Source organism: Myotis nattereri, assembly GCF_964212035.1.
Source record: "Myotis nattereri genome assembly, chromosome: 15".
Classification (NCBI taxonomy): domain Eukaryota; kingdom Metazoa; phylum Chordata; class Mammalia; order Chiroptera; family Vespertilionidae; genus Myotis; species Myotis nattereri.
The window spans coordinates 34,242,638-34,261,497 of NC_138090.1; the positions used below are offsets into that span (position 1 = coordinate 34,242,638).

Consider the following 18,860-nt stretch of genomic DNA (forward strand, 5'->3'; position numbering starts at 1 on the left):
CAGACACAACCCCCCCTCGCAGAGCTCGTTCCAGATCACAAGCGATTGTCACCCTCACGGCCACGCCCACGGACCACGCCCGAGGCCCCGCTCAGAGATCTGAGTGTCTAGTTACCGCGGGCCCAGTTCCAGCTCCCTTCTCTGAATAACCAGTACCGGCTTTGATCGCGGTTTCCTCCTTGGCCTCTCGGCTGGGCCCCGCTTCCCTAGTCTGACCTCCTGGCCCCGGGCTTCCCGGTCTCTCCTTCTCCAGGGCCCCTAAGACTCACGCGTCTAGGACCCAAACACCTCACCCTGGCCCAGAGTCGGTCGTCTGCGCCTGCGCACTCCCGCGCGCGCCGCAGCTCCCAGGAGCCCGCAGGGCCTCGCGTCTGGAGCCCGAGATCCCAGCTCCTGCAGCGCAGGTCGGCTTGTGTCTCCGTCCGCGCTTTTCCGGCTTGGGTTACGTTTGTCACAGGCCCCTGGGGGAGCTAATGGACGTCGACTTCTTGTTCATTTCACGCCAGCCCTGCGGTCACCGTGATCTGCGTGGTGAGTGGAGGGGACACGGGTTCGGGGTTGCGGAAGGACGTAGGAGGCCCGGAGGTTTCCGGGTGCGGGTGCGGGTGCGGGTGCGGGTGCGGGTGGAGGCAGAGGCAGAGGCAGCTGGCTCCGGGCCCGTGTGAATCACCTGCTGAGGAAGGTGATGGGGCGGGCGGGGGTGCATGATTATACGGCTGCGTCAGCTTGGGATGTAATTATGAGAGTGCATGTCTGTGTGTGTAAGAGAGAGCGTGTGTGTTGTGTGTGCCTGTGCGTGCCCGGGTTGTCTGCGTGGCAGGCTCCAGAGACCGTGAGTGGGGTGGGGGTGGACCCTTTAATACAACCAGGGTTGGCTGTGACTGTGAGGTGCATTATACTGTGACCAAGTGATGCTGGAGACTAATCAAATTTGTCGTAGTCTAGCTTTCATTACTTTTAGGAAAATAGTTTCATTTTTAAAAATTCTTGATTGTTTAAAGTATTACATATAGTATTATATATGTCTCCTTTTCCCCTTCATTGACCTCTCCCGGGCCACCTCCAACCCCAGCACATGCCTTCACCCCCTAGTGTCTGTGTACAATGGTTATGCTTACATGCATGCATACAAGTCCTTTGGTTGATCACTAACCACGTCCCCGCCTCGCCCTCACCTTCCCTCTGAGGTTTGACAGTCTGTTGGATGCTTCTCTGTCTTCGGATCTATTTTTCTTAATCAGTTTATGTTGTTCATTATATCCCACAAATGAGTGAGATCATGTGGTATTTATCTTTCTCCTACTGGCTTATTTCGCTTAGCATAATGCTCTCCAGTTCCATCCATGCTGTTGCAAATGGTAAGAATTCCTTCTTTTTTACAGCAGCATAGTATTCCACTGTGTAGATATACCACAGTTTTCAAATCCATCATCTGCTGATGGCCACTTAGACTGTTTCCAAATCTTAACTATGGTAAATTGTGCTGCTATGCACATAGGGGTGCATATATCCTTTCTGATTGGTGTTTCTGGTTTCTTGGGATATATTCCTAGAAGTGGGATCACTGGGTCAAATGGGAGTTCCATTTTTACTTTTTTGAGGAAACCCCATACTGTTTTCCATAGTGGCTGCACCAGTCTGCATTTCCACCAGCAGTGAAGTAGGGTTCCCTTTTCTCTGAATCCTCTCCAGCACTTGTTTGTTGATTTGTTGATGATGATGATAGCCATTCTGATAGGTATGAGATGATACCTCATTGGCATCTCTCAAATGATTAGTGACTTTGAGCATGTTTTCATATGTCTCTTGGCTTTCTGAATGTCCTTTTTCGAAAAGTGTCTATTTAGGTCCTTTGCCCATTTTTTTTATTGGATTGTTTATCTTTCTTTTGTTAAGTTGTATGAGATCCCTGTAAATGTTGGAGATTAAACCCTTATTGGTGATAACATTGGCCAATATGTTCTCCCGTGCAGTGGGCTTTCTTATTGTTTTATTGATGGTTTCTTTTGCTGTGCAGAAGCTTTTTATTTTGATGTAGTCCCATTTGTTTATTTTCTCCGTAGTCTCCATTGCCCTAGGAGCTGTATTGGTAAAGATATTTCTACGACAAATGCCTGCTATTTTGCTGCCTATGGCTTCTTCTAAGATTTTTATGGTGTTCCGTCTTACGTTTAAGTCCTTTATCCGTTTTGAGTTTATTTTTGTGTATGGTGTAATTTGGTGGTCTAGTTTCATTTTTTGGCAAGTATCTGTCCAGTTTTCCCAACACCATTTATTGAAGAGACTGTCTTGTCTCCATTGTATGCTCTTGCCTCCTATTAATTGAACATAATGGCCTGTGTTGATTTCTGGGTTCTCTGTTCTCTTCCATTGATCTATATGTCTGTTCTTGTGCCACTACCAGGCAGTTTTGAGAACAGTAGCTTTGTAGTATAGCTTGATATCTGATATTGTGATCCCTCCAACATTGTTCTTCTATCTCAAGATTGTTGCAGCTATTCGGGGTATTTTTTTTATTCCAGATGAATTTGTTCTAGGTCTTTGAAGTATGCTGTTGGTATTTTAATGGGGATTGCGTTGAATTTATAGATTGCTTTGGGTAGTATGGACATTTTAATGATGTTGATTCTACCAGTCCATGAACATGGTATATTCTTCCATTTGTTCATGTCTTCCTCTGTCCCTTTTTTTAGCGTCCTGAAATTTTCTGAGTACAGGTCCTTTGTCTCCTTGGTTACATTTGTTCCTAGGTATCTTAATTTTTTTGTTGCAATGGTAAATGGGATTGCTTTTTTAATTTCTCTGTGAGTTTATTATTGGTGTATAGAAAAGCCATAGACTTCTGGGTGTTAATTTTGTATCCTGCTACATTGCTGAATTCATTTATTTGGTCTAGTAGTTTTTTGATGGAGTCTTTGGGATTTTCTATGTACAATATCATGTCATCTGCAAATAAGGACAGTTGTACTTCTTTTCCAATTTGGATGCCTTTTATTTCTTCTTCTTGTCTGATCGCAATGGCTAATACTTCCAGTACTATGTCAAACAGGAGTCGTGAGAGTGGGCATCCCTGTCTTGTTCCTGTTTTTGTGGAAATGGTGTTAGTTTTTGTCCATTGAGTATGATATTGGCTGTGGGTTTGTCATATATGGATTTTATTATGTTGAGGTATGATCCTTCTATTCCTACCTTGCTGAGGATTTTTATCAAGAAAGAGTGTTGGATTTTGTCAAATGCTTTTTCTGCATCAACTGATATGATTATGTGATTTTTTATCTCTCAATTTGTTTATGTGATGTATCACATTTATTGATTTATGGATATTGTACCAGCGTTGCATCGCTGGTCATGGTGTATGATCTTTCTAATGTACTGCTGGATCCAATTTGCTAGGATTTTGTTGAGGATTTTAGCATCTATGTTCATTGGAGATATTGGCCTGTAATTCTCTTTCGTTGTGTTGTCTTTATCTGGTTTTGGGATTAGGGTAATGCTGGCTTCATAGAATGAGCTTGAAAGTGTTCCTTCCTCTTGAATTTTTTGCAATAGTTTTGGTAGGTTTTAGTTCTTCTTTGAATGTTTGGTAAAACTCCCCTATGAAGCCATCTGGTCCAGGGCTTTGGTTTGCTGGAAGTTTTTTGATGACTGCTTCAATGTCCTTCATAGTTATTGGCCTATTCAGATTTTTTTATTCTTCCTGACTGAGTTTTGGGAGGTCGTATTTTTCTAGGAATATGCCCATTTCTTCTAGGTTGATCAGTTTGTTGGAATAGAGTTCTTCATAGTATTTTTTTTTTTACAATCCTTTGTATTTCTGTGGCTTCTGTTGTTATTTCGCCTCTTTTATTTCTGATTTTGTTTATTTGGGTCCTCTCTCTTTGCTTGCTCTCTTCTTCTGGCACCCCTGTAATTCGGATGTTGGTACACTTGAAGCTGTCCCAGAGACTCCTTACACTATCTTCGTATTTTTGGAATCTTTTTCCATTTTGCTTTTCTGATTGGGTGTTTTTTGCTTCTTCGTATTTCAAATCTTTGACTTGATTCTTGTGATCCTCTAGTCTGCTGTTGGGAGTCTGTATAATATTCTTTATTTCAGTCAGTGTATGCTTAATTTCTAGTTGGTACTTTATCACAACCTCGAGGGTCTCACTAGATTTCTTATAGGTCTCATCAAGTTTATCGGTAGTTTCTAGAAAATTCTTGAAAAACCTTAAAAGTGTGGTTTTAACTCTATATCCAGTCGTTTGCTTTCCTCCATTTCTGTCATTTGTGTCCTTTTTCTTTGTCTCCTCATTTTTTATGCTTCCCTGTGTTGGTAAAGTGGTTTTCTGTGCTAAGTGTCCTCTAGGGCCCAGTGGTTCAGCCTCCCCAATTACCTGAGGAGGACACTCTTGATGCACCCCCTTGTGGTCTTTGTTCACAGTCTTGTTGTAGTTAAGCCTTGATTGTTATAGGTATCACTGGGAGGAATTGACCTCCAGGCCGATTGGCTGTGAGAATCAGCTGTGTCTGCAGTGGGAGAACTTCTGTGCTGGAGACACCCCTCCCAGGCAAGACTTACTTCAATGGGGCTTTGGTGCTCACTGAGTCTGCCCCCTGAGTGTGTCCTTTATGGTTCCACGGAGCTGCAAACCGGATGGTCCCACTCTGACCTCTGGGTACACTGGCTCCTGGATCTCTAGGGAGGTGCTAATCTAGCCTCTGCCTTAGGCTACCCAGCAAAAGCCTCCCTACAGGGCTTGGGCGGGATGGGTCCCACTGGATCAACAGGGCGGGTCTAGCAGTTATGGCTGCTCTCAGTCCTGCCCTCAGAGGCCCCGCTTCTCAGTGTCCCAGCAATAGCTGCAAGCCCGTCCGAGAGAAAGCTGCCAGACAGTCCCGCTTCTCCTGTATGAGTCTGGGTCCCCAGAGACTTGCCCGGAACTGGAGCTCAGAGCCTGAGACTCCCTCCCTATTGAAAATGACAACCGCACCCTCAGCTGCCAGCCCGCTCCGTGTGCACCTTTGTACCTTAGTATTTTACTTCCGCACTGCGCCTCCTCTGAGTCTCGGTATGCTTTTCTCTTTCCTTCTATTTGTAGAATTTCCACTCAGCCAGCCTTCCTGTTGGTCTGGATGATGTCCGTTCCATCTTTTAGTTGTATTTTTGAAGTGGTTGTTCGAGGCAGCAATTTCCGGTGTTTACCTATGCCGCCATCTTGGTTTCTCTCTAAGGGTATTATTGATAGGTACTTGTTCATAGCCATTTTTATTCTTTATACTTGTGTTCCTTCTTCCCTTTCTATTTCTTCTTTTTACAGCAGTCCCTTTAGCATTTCTTGCATTACTGGCTTGGTAATGATAAACTATCTTAGCCTTTTTTTTTTATCTTCAAAGATCTTGATTTCCCCTTCAATTTTGAATGATAGTCTTGCTGGGTAGAACATTCTTGGATTCAGTCCCTTGCTTTGCACCATTTTGCATACTTCATTCTGTTCCCTTGTGGCCTAATGTGTTTCTATTGTGAAATCATTTGATAATCTAATGGGAGATCCTTTGTAGGTAACTCTCTGTCTCTCTCTTACAGCCTTTAAGATTCTCTCTTTGTTGTTAACGTTCACCATTGTAATTACAATGTGTTTTGTTGTGGGTCTTTTTGGGTTCATCTTGTTTTGGACTCTGTGCTTGTGTGATTTTTTGTTCCCTAAATCAGGGAACTTTTCTGCCATTATTTCTTCAAGTAGGTTTTCTAATCCTTGCTCCTCTTCTTGTCATTCTGGCACCCCTATTATGTGTGTGTTGCTTCATTTCATGTTGCCCTAAAGCTCCCTTAGGCTCTTCTCCTGCTTTCTAATATTTTTCTCCAATTGCTGTTTAGATTGGGTGTGTTTTTCTGCCTTATCTTTTCACTAATTAAGTCCTCTGCTTCATCTCATCTTCTGTTGAAACCTTCCATTGTGTTTTTATTGTAGCTATATCATTTTTTATTTCCTATTGTTTCTAACATAAGTTGTTGATTTTTCTCATCCATCCAGTTTATGAACTGTATGACCCTTACTCTGAATTCTTTTTTTGACATATTGCATGCCTCAGTTTCATTTAGTTCCTTTTCTGGTGAGTCCTCCTTTTCTTTCCTTGGGGGGTGGGGGGGTGGGGGCGGGTGGTGGTGGTTGTTTCTTTGTCTCCCCATTTTTGCTGTCTCTTTCTGGCCCTGAACACCCTGCTTGGGGTTTGCAAGGTTGAAGACCCTATCAGGGCAATGGTCCAGAAATCGTTAGCCCAGAGGCTGGGTCTTCCTTGAGTCTCACACTTTTATTGTCTCTGCTCTGAATTGTATCCCTTTCTCCCATGGATCTGGTTCCTCAGTTGTCTGCTTCAGATATTTGAGGTGGTGGGAGTGCGTGTACAGTTCCTCTGATGTGTGACTCCCTGTGAGGACCCAGAGCCCTCTGGCATGCAGTTCACTGTGCCCTGGTACCCATGGCAGGATGGCACTCTAGGTCCCTCTGGCAGTGCACTTGCAGTGCAGTCCTGTGGCCCCTGGCTGAGAACACTGGCTTGCTCCAGGTCTCCCCTGCAGGACTGTATCAGGGGCATGGAGAAGCAGGTGCAGGTTGCTTTGGGCTGCACAGTCAGAGCTCTCCTGTGGCCTGTGTGGGGTGCACGCTGGGTTTCTCCCTAGGTTGTCCCAGCAGCAAGACCCTAGGCTTAGGGTGGAGTGGGCACAGGTTGCTCTGGGTTCCACAGTCCTTGCTTCCTTGTAGCCTAGAGTGAGACGTGGGCTGGGTTGCTCCAGTTCGCCCTTCTTTAGTGCGGAGCAGGGGCGGGTTGCTCTGGCTGCTCAGTCTGAGGTCTCCTGTCACTCCAAGTGAGGTGCACATTGGGTTGCTCTGGCTGGCCCTGGCAGGACTGTCCCGGGGGCCAGAGTGGAGCAGGCGCAGGTTGCTCTGGGTTGCATAGTCAGAGCTCCCCTGTGGCCTTGAGTGAGGCATGTGCTGGATTGTTCTGGGTCGCCCCTCCTGAGCTGGGGTGAAGTGGACATGGGTTGCTCTGGGAGTCACCCCGGCAAGGCTGTCCAGGTAACTGGGATGGAGTGGGCACTGGTTGCTCTGGATAGCACAGTCCATGCTCTTCTGGAGTGGGGTGTGCTCTGGGTTGCTCCAGGTTGCCCCAGCAGCAGGTCCCGGGGCTCAGGGTGGAGCAGGTGTGGGGTGGCTCCAGGTCAGACTAGCAGCATGGTTCTGGGGTCAGGGCGGGGGTGGGGCACAGGGTTCCCACTGGCTTGCACTCACTGCAGGGTCTCGGAGCCAAATCCTTGAATGCTGGATCCCGGTGGGCTGGTCTAGAGCTTCATTTTTGCAGTTCTGGGGCTGAGGAATTTGTGGACAAGATCCCCATATGACTTAATCTGTACCTGTCAAAGACTCTGAGGCCCTTGTTAACCATAGAGGCCCCTGTTCTAATGAAAACCCACTGTTGCCTTCTTCAGTGCACCTGTATCCACTGTCTAGCCTAGTATTGTTAATACACAGTAGCATGCAGTATATCAATTGTAGCCTCTTCTGTAGGCCATTGTAAGTTCCATGGTTCACTGGAATTTGTTGCCCTGGGTTTATGTTTTTCCCATTACCTCTGTGCAGACACACTGCACAGAAATGCTACCTGCACAAAAATGGCTGTGAAAGGGAAGTTGAATATGAGATCTGGAATGATGGTTCCAACTCAAAAAGCACAGCCCTGTGTTTATTATGGCAATTTTAGAGCTGGACTTCCCCTCAAGGCAGGGAAAATATGACAGGCACTAAGAACAGCATTCCTTCCTCTTAAGGTTCCTCTTCAAAGTTCTGTGGGAGCAAGCTGCATGTTGGGGATCCAGAGAATTTTAATAGCACTGTTGACAGGAAACTGGAGAATATGGAATCAGATTCCATTCCCAAGCTTTAATGCACCTGACTTTTCTTTATGACACAGGAAAGGATCAATAGTATTCTAGTCTTTCTCAAACTTCCATCTTGGTTTGTTTAATGTAGATAAAGGGGGCTTGCTAGTGCTAAACTAAAAATAAAAGACCTGTCAAAGTGAAAGGCAAAAAGCATTTATTTGAGATAAAAATGAATAGGTATTCGGGAATCAATAATTCCAGCCTGAAGCCCAAATAACTTAGGAAACAGAGGCAATGAGTATTTTTGAGAAAGGGAAGGAAAACAATTACATCATTTCTATTGGTGCAGATAACATAATGACACTAATACTATATAATGTCTTTAATTTTCAGCCCAGTAGTCATAATAATAGCTGCTTTATTGTTATCTTTGCAAACAGTTGTTTGGGACACAATGTTGCCTTATTCCTGTCCAAAGATTATTTTGCCCTGTTTTAACATTTCAAGGTTTGATGCATGAGACTTACAAGGCAGTTCCTCTGGCATGGCAGCTCCAGCTTCATTTTAAACTGTCTCTATTTTATTGTTGTTTGCACTAGTAATGAAGACTACAAATGTAATGATTCCCATTTCCTTCCAAGTTTTGCTATACTACAAAAGATGAGTCATGAGAGGAGAAAAGTGCTGCAGTGGGTTCATCTCAAAGTCAAGCTAGAGATCATTTTGAGTTTTTTCTTTGTTTTATGAAATGCATGTTTGTTTTTCAGCATATAAAATAACCACATCTGAAATGCCCAGCCACATAGTGACTTACCCATTTATCTGGTTTTTAGGCCTTCTCTTTCCTGTTAATGATGGTACAATGAGGATGGATCCCCTTCTTTCCCAGTGTCTCATCAAATGTCCTTCCTACAGTTAATTTTCATATAATAATTTGGCAACACCTCCCCCTTGTGCCTTTTGTTCTAAGGAGTCTCGTGATGCAGAAGTAAGACTTTTTTTTTACCTGGTAATTTGTTAGGGAAGAGAACAATGTTTAGGTAGAATTACACATTAGATATTTTAGGTATCCTTCAGAGACATGAGTGGGAAAATGGCAAGACATGAGATGGTTTGATTGATTTCAGTAAATAAGTCTTTTGCTTTGGAGGCCTTTAGGAATAAGAGTATTATTGGCAGGGGGTGGGGGGGGGGGGGGTGGGAGGGCGGTGTGTGGAGGGATATGCAGAGAAATCTCTGTCAAGAAGGGCAGAAGGAATTTATTTCCCAGAGGATACATTAGGAGATTTATGTTGTATCACACAGTTCTTGTAGAAGATTTGGTAGCATCAGTTTTTAAAAATTAATTACAATATTAAATTAGTTCCAGGTGTATAATATAAATTACACATTTATATAAATTACAAAGTAATCACACCATTAAGTGCAGTACCCACTTGACACCATACATTGTTAATATAAAAATTATTGACTATATCCCTGTGCTATACTTTCATTGTAGGGGAGCACGGGAGACTTGGTTGGAAAGTTTGTAAGGAGGAAATTCTGACCTAGGGGAGTTGGCTGAAGGTGACTGCCCCTAATTGTTCCTTGACCTTTCCAAACAAGTCTGTGTATGTGCAGACCCTCAGGTGTTTACCGGAATCTTTATGCTTAATCTTTAGGTGTCCTTGCTTAAAGGACACTGCAGACACATGTGTCCTCCCAAGAATACTTACCCTACTGATTGTATCTAAAAGTTAAACTTTATCTCAAACTGCTATTACAATAAAAGCCTGAAGAGACTGTTTGGTTCCTATTGCCAGGTAGTCCCTTAACCCTCTCTTTCACAGGAATTATGTGTCAGAGTATTCATTCATCGCTCAGGATCTGCTGGTCAGCCCTGGCATTTCATACCTATGACTATTTTGTAATTACCAATTTGTACTTCTTAATCCCTTCACCTTTTTCAGCCAGCCCCTTTACCTCCCTCCCATCTGGTAACCATCAATTTGTTCTCTGTATCTGAGTTTGCTTCTGCTTTGTTCATTTGTTTTTTAGATTCCACATATAAGTGAAATCATATGGTATTTGTCCTTCTCTGTCTGACTTTTTTCACTAAGCATAACACACTCCAGTCCATCCATGTTGTCAAAAATAGATTTGTATATGTGTATTGGTATATTCATATAATCATATCTTTTTTACATGTAAATATATGAGATAGAAGAAAAGCCAACCTCAAAAGGACACAAACTGCATGATTCCATTTATGTAACCTTCATAAAATAACATAACTACAGATGTAGAACAGATTAGTGGTTGCCAAGAGATAAGAATAAGGGTGTAGCTACAAAAAGAGAATACAGGGTGATGCTACTTTCTAGTATTTTGACTACTGCAATGGTGATACAAGGCTATATGTAATACACACTCACACACACACATGCAAATATGAGTGAAATCTTAGTAAGTTCTGTGGATGACACTAATGTCAGTTTTTTGGTATGACATTGTACTATAGTTGTGTAAGGTAGTAGGGGAAGGGTGGAGAAAGAATACATGCGATTTCCCTATACATTTCTTTGTGATCTCCTGTGAATCCATAATTATTTGAAAATAAAAAGTATTTTTTTTTAATTTCACAGATTGCCTTACATGAATATGTTTTTACAGTGAAAACTCATGATTTTTTTTTGCTACTGACTGCCACACAATGTGCTTTGACTCATATTTCTTCCTTTCTCCTCAAAGTGTTCTCTATCCCTTTCTCACTTTCTTCTCCTTCTGGTGTCTCTATGATGCAATATTGTTACATTTTATGTTGTCCCAAAGTTCCCTTAAACTATACTCCTGCTTTAAATATATATATATATATATATATATATATATATATATATATATATATATATATAGTTTAAAGTATTACATAAGTCTCCTTTTCCCCCCATTGACCTCTCCCAGGCCATCCTCACCCCTCAGAACATGCCCTTACCCCCCCTACTGTCTGTGTTCATTGGTCATGCTCATATGCATGCGTACAAGTCCTTTGGTTGATCTCTTACCCGCCTCCCCCCCCCCGCCCCCCCCGCCCCCTGCACCCTGCCTTCCCTCATAGATTGGACAGTCTGTTTGATGCTTCTATGACTCTGGTTTTATATTTGTTCATCAGTTTATGTTGTTCATGATATTCCACAAATGAGTGAGATCATGTGATATTTATCTTTCTCTAACTGGCTTATTTTGCTGAGCATAATGCTCTCCAGGTCCATCCATGCTGTTGCGAATGGTAAGAGTTCATTCTTTTTTATAGCAGCATAATATTCCATTGTGTAGATGTACCACAATTTTCTAATCCACTCATCTGCTGATGGGCACTTAGGCTGGTTCTAAATCTTAGCTATTATAAATTGTGCTGCTATGCACATAGGGGTGCATATATCCTTTCTGATTGGTGTTTCTTATTTTTTGGAATATATTCCTAGAAGTGGGATTACTGGGTCAAATGGAAGTTCCATTTATCTTCCTGCTTTGTAATTATTTTGTCTTTTTTTCTGTTCTGATTGATTGATTTTTTTCTATTTTGTCTTCTAATTCACTAATTTTATCTTCTGCCTTGTCTGGCCTACTGATTACTCCTTCCAGTGAATTTTGTATTTCCGATATGGCGTTCTTCATTTCCACCATGTTTTCTATATCCTTCTTTATGCTGATATTGTTCTCCCTAGGTTCCTTGAGCATTCTTATAACCTTTACTTTGAACTCTATCTGATAAATTGCTTGCCTCCATTTTATTTAGCTCTTTTCTGGAGTTTCCTACTGTTCTTTTATTTGGGGCCTGTTGTTTTAGGAGAGGGAAAGAGAAACATTGATTAGAGAGACATATTGATCAGTTGCCTCCTGCATGCCCACTACTAGGGATCAAGCCCACAACCCAGGCATGTGCCCTTACCAGGAATAGAACCAGTGACATCTTGGTGCATGAGATGATGCTCAACCTACTAAGTCACACCAGCCAGTGATGGGGCTGGTTTCTTTGTCCCCCCAATTTGGCTTTCTCTTTGTGTTAGTTTCTATGTTTTAGAAAGCACTGCTATGGTTCCTGTCTTGGTGGGATGGCCCTCTGTAGTAGGTATCCTGTGGCTCCCAGTGGTGCAGTCTCCTTCATCTCCTGAGCTGGATTTGGGGTGATTGGACCCTCATGTTGTAATTGGGTGTTTATTGCTGATGGTCTTTTTGTAGTTGGAATCCACCCTCAGGCTAATTATGAGACTCAACCCCACACCAGTGTACAAACTTCTGTGAAGGTACAGTCTCGAGGTTTCTTGATGGGCTCAGTGGAACAATCATTAACCCTTCAGGCTGGGTATCTATAGAGACAAACCTTTATTGCCATGTATAAGACACTATTCAGGGGCTGCTTCCCAAGGTGAGGTTGTTCCTAGCAGGGTCTGGAGCCTCTGAGATCCACCTTTGGGTGTACAGTTTGTATGTCTAATTGGGTTGAACTTTTGTTGCATTGGTTCTGGGTCCTTTTGAGTGGGTTTCAGATGCAGATGGCTGACAGATGTTGGGTATAACTGTTCTTGGGCTTCTTGTGTTTAGTTAAAACTCTGTTCACTGTTAGACCTGTGTGTTCAGGGGAAGGACCAATCTATGCAAATGGGTTGGCTTTGTTTAGCTTAGTGCTGGTGGTAGATCTGTGGTTAGACCCATGCTCCCTGAAGTCCTCCTCTCCTGTCAGCTACTCTGACTCCCATCTGAGGTTGCTTGGTCTTCCTCCAGAGCATCCAAAAAGAATCTGCAGAATGGACCCAGGCTAGCCTAACTTGGGATAGTAGGCCCTCTGCTTGTAGTCAGACACCCAATGAGGGGAAACTACTCTGCTTCAAAACCAAACTTCTCAGTGTAAGCATGTCAAACTCATTGCCCGCGGATTGCATTTAGCCCACAATGGATATTTTTGTGGCCCAGCCAATACAACGGTATGTCAGAAATGTTTTAATAAAAACTTCGTAACTTAATTTTTATAATATCCTGTTATACATAATTATTAATAACAAACTACAACGTTCGCTAATGGCTGATTACTATAATCGTGTTGCATTCATTTCCCTTATGTGCCTTATGTGCAGGCGCACCATTTCTCTTCACTAATACTAGCAGTGAATATTTTAGCAGCTGATTGCCACGTCATTAGTCTTGTACTGACTTGGTGTGTGCAACAGGAAATATTTTGCTTTCGGGGAACAAGAAAAATAGGTTTCTTTGCATATGCTTATTAATTTATGCAGTTGTTCAGTATCTGGTAAGTTTTAATGTTCAAGAAAAAATATTAATTTTTATTAAAATGTTGTATTATTTTATGTTAACGATTATTCATTTATTTCAGCCCTTTGTATTCAGCATGTCTCTATCAAAATAAACCTATGTTTCTATGAAAATTGAAACTTTTTTTTTTTTGCAGCCCACATAAACTTAAACCTTGTTTAACATACTTATCTCAGTGTCTACCAGAGACTCCAACTCTAATTCCCCCTAAGGGGGCTAGCTTCAGGTTCAGGTTGGGTACAGTCTGCAGTCTTCTCTGCTGGAGTAGTTTCAGTTCACCTAGGCTCAAGGTATTGATCAAAAGAGATGTCAGTTCAGTTCCTGGTCAGGTTGTGTGCAGGTTGTGGGCTCAGTCCCTGGTGGGGATGTGTGGGTGTGTGTGTGGGGGGAGGGGCGGGGGGCGATTGATTCTTTTTCATCATTGATGTTTCTATTGCTCTCTCCTCCCTTCCTCCTGAAATCAATTTTAAAAATATCCTATCTAATAAAAGAGAAGCATGGTAATTAGTGTACGACCGCTACCCTTCCCATTGGCTAATCAGGGCGATATGCAAATTAACTGCCAGCCAAGAGGGTGGCCAGCAGCCAGGCAGCTGGAAGCGAACATGAGGCTTGCTTGCTTCAGTGATGGAGGACTCCAACATTCCCCGCCAGCCTTGCTGGCTCTGAGCTTGCAGTTTAAGAAACACTGTAACAAATATAGAAGCTAAACAAAACCCCAGAAACGTACTTTCAGCAGGCCAGGATCTCAGAGCTGGAGTTATACATTGTTTCAATTATAGAACACAAATAAATCAGATACCTGCTTTCAGCAGCAGAGGCCTAAGAGCTGGAGCCAGAGCTAAACCTGGCCCAGAATAAAAAAGAAAAAAAGAAAAAAAGGAGCAGTTGGGAGCTTCAGTCGACCTGAAAACAGCCCTCAGCTCCTCACCAAGACTGGCCAGGCACTCCAGTGGGGACCCCCATGCTGAAGGGTGTGTGACCAGCTGCAAACAGCCATCATCCCCTCACCCAGGCTGGCCAGGCACCCCAGTGGGGACCCCCACCCTGATCCAGGACACCCTTCAGGGCAAACCAGCCAGCCCCACCCATGCACCAGGCCTCTATCCTATATAGTAAAAGGGTAATATGCCGCCCAGCTCCGGGATCAGCGGAGCCGCGAGGCCTCCCAGCACTGGGATCAGTGGAGCTGAGAGGCCTCCTGGCACCGGGATCAGCGTGACAGGGGGCAGCGCCCAAACCCCCTGATCTCCCTGTGGCTCTATGACAGGGGGCGGGGCCACAACCTCCCTATCCGCCCTGCTCTGCTCGTGACAGGGGAAGGCGCCCCAACCCCCTGATCAGCCCTGCTCTGTGCCTGATGGGGGGAGCTCCCCAACCCCGATCACCCTGCGGCTCTGTGTGTGACAGGGTGCGGTGCCTCAACCCCCTGATCGGCCCTGCTCTGTGTGTGACAGGGTGCGGTTCCCCAACCCCCCCCCCCTTCCCACGGGCCCTGCTCTGTGTGTGACGGGGTAGAGCCATAACCTCCCCATTGGCCCTGCCCTGAGTGTGAGAGTGGCGGCACCCCAACCCCCTGATCAGCCCTGCTCTGTGGGTGACAGAGGGCGGCCCCCCAACCCCCCACCATGGGCCCTGCTCTGTGTGTGATGGGGTAGAGCCATAACCTCCCCATTGGCCCTGCCCTGAGTGTGACAGTGGTGGCACCCCAACCCCCTGATCGGCCCTGCTCTGTGCATGACAGGATACGGAGCCCCAACCCCCCTGATGGGCCCTGCTCTGTGCATGACAGGGGGTGGCGCTGCAACCTCCCCATCGACCCTGCCTTGAGTGTGACAGGGGGCGGTGCCCCAACCCCCCAATCGGCCCTACCCTGAGAGTGATTGAGGGTGGCATCACAACCTCCCAATCTGCCCTGCTCTGTGCATGACAGGGGGCGGCGCCCCAACTCCCCAATCAGCCCTGCTCTGAGCCCGACCAGGGGCTGCACCTAGGGATTGGGCCTGCCCTCTGCCACCCGCGAGCAGGCCTAAGCCAGCAGGTCGTTATCTCCCAAGGGGTCCCAGACTGTGAGAGGGCACAGGCCGGGCTGAGGGACCCCCCTCCCCCCCGAGTACACAAATTTTTGTGCACCGGGCTTCTAGTATATATATATTTTTAAAAGAGTCTCTTTCCTACACATTTCCCAAATGGAAGAAAAAAAAAAGAGTCTCTGATTGAGGATGTTGTAGGCCCCACCCTGATGAGGGGGCTAAGCACTTCCTCCAGTTCCAAGAAAATAGCCTTTGAGGGTCTCACATTTGCAATGTGCTGCTCTGAGCTGCTCTCCCATTCCCCACAGAGCTGCACCCAGCATGGGTATCCAGGACTTCACAGAGCTGAAACAACCAGTCTTTTGTTGGGAGTGGTGTTTATGCCTGCAGGAGGGGGAACAGGCTCTACTTCTCCTTCCCAGGGCTGCCTGGGAGAACTCACAGGGAACTCACATCAGCCTCCCCACCATGCAGTCACAGAACCCAGCATTCTTCTGGTTGTATCCCCAATAGGAGCCTCCCTGGGGGATTGTAGCTGGACATTTGTAAACAAGGATCTGAAGTCCTGCCAAGAAGAAGTGAATATTCACAACGTGACTTGCAAGCAAGTCACGCTGGGTCAAGATTGCACACAGTCTTGAGTTCCCAGAACATTTACCTCCCTGAGAAAGGATAAGATTAAATAGTCGTGGGTAGAGCAGAAAGGGAGGGCACAGCTGCAAGTTGTCTTCAATGCGCTATTTGTTATAATATAGAACAAAACAAGATTTAGTTGATTAATTGCTGACGCACTAACCTCATGCCAAACCCCAATAAAAGCAATGGTTGAGGGTACATGCCTAAGTGAGCTGTAGCCCTCTGTCCGGCAATCAATCGCCTGTGTGCTTGTCTTACCTCTGCATCTTCGGTTCATTAAACATCCATCAACACTTGGCACCCTGAATGTGGGACCTTAAGGTAAGTGCGGGGAACGCACAGGACCGAAAGGGAAAAAGTCTGTGATGGTTTACGCAAAACTTTCGGCAAGCCAGGCAGAGCAATGGGGAACTCCCCGACAGCAGAGAGTCAATATATGACTCTGCTGCATTCAGTGCTTAAAAGCACTGGGGTTAGTGTGTCTCAAGACACTTTTAGGAAATTAGCTAGAGAAATAATAAGGCATTGTTATTGGTTTGAGCTGACAGGCAGAAATCAGTTAAATCTAAAGGTTTGGAAACAGGTTGTTTGTGTGATATGGCTTGCTCATCAGAATGGAGATCCTATAGGACATGAAGTTTGGTCCTTGTGTACTTTGATTACTATGGCTCTTAAACCTTTGCAGTCAGAATCAGATTATGAGGTTGCTCCAGTTAAAGTTACTAGCTCTCGTTCTCGCTCTGCTTGTGAAACTAATAAAGACATGCCTAATAGACCATTACCTTCTTTGCCTCATGAAAATAATATGGAGCAAAAAAGGAAAGATTTTGAACAGAAGTTGGAGGGATATGAAGATATAGAAGGGACTGATAAAGAGGGCATTCAGGATTTCTCAGAAAGTGAAACTAGTAGCACTGATTCTAGTAGTAGCGAACGGAAGAGATTAAAAAAGAAAAGCAAAACAAGGGATTATGAACAAGAGTTATTAAAATATTTGCTGATTCATATGAAGGCTTTACTATGTGGTAGCCCACCACCTCATGTTAAACCCACTAATAAGTTACAGGAATTAATCAAAAATGCTTTTCCAGTTCAACAGCCACTGTTGGAGGAGCCCAGAGTAACTCCCACGGCTCCTCCTCCAGACCCACCACATTATTCCAGAGGGGCACATTGGCAATTCCAGCTGCCCTTGCCTACTGAAATAAACAAAATATTACTAGATTTAGAACCTGGGGATGAGATTGTTCCTCCCACATGTAGAAGAAATGATGATTTCCTTGCATTTCCAATACAGCGGCAGCAAATGCCACCGGATCTGCAACAATATCCCCAATATCCAAATGGTTAATGCAGAAAAGGAGGGGGGCCATCATCAGGGAGAGCATGGAGAGAGAGTTTTTGTACATATCTGAACTATGCTAGACTCAAGGCCACAAGCTGCTACTAAGCACAAGTTTTTCTCTGTCCCGTTTTGTTCTCTTTAACACATTGTTTGCGGGTAGTTTTTATCGTGTGTTAACAAGTGATGCGGGCCATTTTTGCTAATTTTTTGCGTAAATGGCAACGTTCAGTAAAATTACGATAACTTTAGTTTACGTATTTATACGTTACCTGCATTCTACCACTAGTCTATAAAAAACGTATTAATACGTGTCCCGCGCTCTACTACACTGGTAGAACGTATAAATATGTAAAACGTATAAATACGTTTCCCGCATACAATGTGTTAACCCTTCCTAAAGAAAAATTAGAAGCGCTACATCAACTAATTAAAGAACAACTAGACCAGGGTCATATTGAATATTCCTCTAGTCCCTGGAATTCACCTGTGTTTATTATTAAGAAAAAATCTGGCAAGTGGAGAATGTTAACTGATCTACGGAAAATTAATGAAGTTATACAACCAATGGGACCCTTACAGCTTGGGATTCCTAACCCCTCGCTAATTCTTAAACATTGGTCCATTGTCATAATTGATTTAAAAGATTGTTTCCTCACTATTCCTTTGCAACCTCAAGACTGTGAGAAATTTACATTTACTTTCCCGGCTTTAAGTCAGGCTCAACCCACTCAACGGTATCAATGGAAAGTCTTACCACAAGGAATGTTAAACAGTCCCACTATTTGTCAGGCATATATGCATCAACCTTTTGAAATAGTCAGAAAAAGATTTCCTAATGCTCTAATTTATCATTATATGGATAATATTTTAGTAGCTTCTGAAATTCAATCACAATTACAGGAGATTTACCAATACCTCCTTGAAAAACTCCAAGACTATGGATTAGAAGTAGCCCCAGAAAAGGTACAATGACAGGAGCCATAGAAATATCTTGGGCAAAAATTAATAGATGTCTCCATTATTCCACAGAAGGTTCAAATTAGAAGAGACAGTTTAAAGACTCTAGATGATTTTCAAAAGTTATTAGGAGACATTAATTGGTTGAGACCCAGCCTTGGTATACCTACTTATCAATTGACTAATTTATTTCAAATCCTAGAGGGGCCATCTGAATTGGATAGTCCCCATGTTTTAACCCCTGCTGCAGAAAAAGAATTAACTTGGATAGAACAGCATGTACAACAAGCACAATTAGATAAAATTCTTTCCATAGACAATTTTAAATTATTAGTTTTCCACACTGAGCATTCTCCTACAGGGTTACTTGTTCAAGACAGTAATGTTGTTGAATAGATTTTCTTGCCTCATAAATCACAGAAAAAAATACAGACTTATATTTTAAAAATTTGCCAAATTATTTACAAGGGAAGATTAAGATTAAGACAATTATGTGGTTTAGATCCAGAAGAAATTATAGTACATTTTACTGTCAAGGAAATTCAAGAATTGTTTTGAATATGTGATGATTGGCAAACTGCTTGTGCTCATTTTTTAGGGAAAATACATAATCATTATCCTACAGATAAAAGGTTACAATTTCTCAAGAAAACCCAGTGGATATTGCCTCATATTATAGCTAATGAACCAGTTCAAGGCCCTACTGTTTATACCGATG

The 18,860-nt window shown here is 43.8% G+C and overlaps 1 protein-coding gene across 1 annotated transcript in view; it reads left to right on the forward strand.

The window, feature by feature from the left end:
• Window positions 1-367: 367 nt before the first annotated feature.
• LOC308531061 (uncharacterized protein) overlaps window positions 368-18,860 on the forward strand; it is a 101,348-nt gene continuing 82,855 nt past the window's right edge. The window contains exon 1 of the mRNA XM_081107910.1: window positions 368-531. The gene's annotated coding sequence lies outside the window, so the exon portion shown is untranslated. The remainder of the gene's footprint in view (window positions 532-18,860) is intronic.